Raw genomic sequence first — 1,914 nt, 5'->3', positions numbered from 1 at the left:
TTTCACAGTTTCTCCATGTATTTTATTCCTGGGGCCCAATTCTAGGCTTCCCTAAAAAGTCCAGAGCCCAGTTAACTTTCTGTTTATAGTCCTAAAGAAAACAAGGGCCTGTAATACCTGCATTCTCTAAGGAATTCCACCAGTCTGCCTGGAAAGAGCCTTGCTCCCTAAACGTCTTCAGCCAAAGATGCCAATACCTGTAGTGAGGACCTCCCCCAAGGCTAGGCCACTCTATAACCAGGTTATCTCTCCCTGAAGTCAGGGAGCCATCTCTCCACCCCTGTGGCCACCACCCAACTCCTTTTGCTCTGTCACACATGTGGTGAGGGTCACTTTAAGCCTAATGAGGTTGAGTCATGGGAGTTAGCCAGCCTTACAGCTACCGTGTAAGTGGGCTAAGAGTGAGAATTTTGGAAAAGATTGCAGCCTTTTACCCTTTAGGGTTGTTTCTGATATTCTGTATGCCTGAAAGTGCCCACCTAAATAAAATAGAGCTAAGAAATAGTGAAATAGAAATGTAAGACAATCCTGAGGTAGGCCCAGGTGGTTGATTGGCTTTCTCATTTTGAAATGACATTGCTCTACAAATATATGCTAAGTTTTTTTGGCCTGGCTGGTCCTTTTTATCACCATACTAATACTCTTAACTGTTCACCTCTCTGCTTTAGTGGATGTCTAAAGCAAGATTGAATCCTAACATGACCACATTTATTCAAATATGACACACACAATAGAATCTACTATCAGGAGAACTATGTGCGCCGTCCTGTGAAGTTTATTTCTGTGGTATTTACATGTTTTCTTTATTTTTACATTTATTTTATATGTATGTGTGAGTGTGTCTCTGGATGTATGCTGTGGAAGCCAGAAGAGAGCATCAGATCCCTGAACTACAAGTGTTTGTGAGCTACCTGACGTGGGATCTCTGGAAGAGCAGCAAACATTCTTCATCACTAAGCTCTCTCTCCAGCTGTTCTATGTGTTCTCTTAAGTGAGCAGATTAAGCCATTTTTTCTGATACTGGTTTGTGGTGGAAAAAAGTGCTTACACATAAGTTGTTCAGAGTTGGGGGGACTGTGCCACCCTAAGTTGTGAAAACGGACATTGTACACTACACTGACTACTTCCTGGTTGAGATTTGCCTGAATCCTACTTGCAGGTCCTAGAAATGGTGTGATAGACTCTTAGAATATACAGGTTTCTAGCCCTACTGAAGTCTTGACTTTGGATAAGCTGTAAGGAAGCTAAGGGATTGAGAAGATCAGGGGAGGGGTGGAATAAAGCTCTTAACACCCCAGCATGAGGACGATCTGAATGTGAATCCCTAGGACCTATAAAGCCAGGGTGGTAATGCATGCTGGGTAAGCTCATCAAACCTCCTGAGATGCAGGAGGATTCCTGGAAACTTGTGGGCCAGCTACCCTGGGACACACAGCAGCAGGGAGGCACAAGAGGCTGTTCAAGGTGGTGGACACCCAAGGTTGTTCTCTGACATGTCTACATGTGCATCATGACAAACATACATTCACACATGAATGCATGCACACAGAAATAAGGCATCGGAAAATTTAAGTTATTACTGTGTTTGTATTGTCTTTTTAAGCCTCATGTAACAGTTATTTAGGCTAGTGTTGCTTAAAGATGGTTTAAGGTAGTTTTAAAAGGTAGCTTCTTGGGAGCTGGAGATGGCTCGGTAGTTATGAGCCCTGACTTCTCATCTGGAAGACCTGGTTCAGTTCCCAGCACCCACATAGCATCTCACAACTGTCTAACTCAGGAGATCTGATGTCTTCTGACTTCTGTGGGTACCAGGCACAAAAATGCAGGTGAAACATCCATACACATACAAATAAATACATGCTTAAAAGAAGGGGGTAGCTTCTCTTTAGAGATAAGAAATCAAGTTTAGAAGAA

Source organism: Peromyscus californicus, unplaced genomic scaffold (assembly GCF_007827085.1).
Source record: "Peromyscus californicus insignis strain IS unplaced genomic scaffold, ASM782708v3 Scaffold_12__1_contigs__length_115047231, whole genome shotgun sequence".
NCBI lineage: Eukaryota > Metazoa > Chordata > Mammalia > Rodentia > Cricetidae > Peromyscus > Peromyscus californicus.
This window is presented reverse-complemented; position numbering follows the sequence as displayed.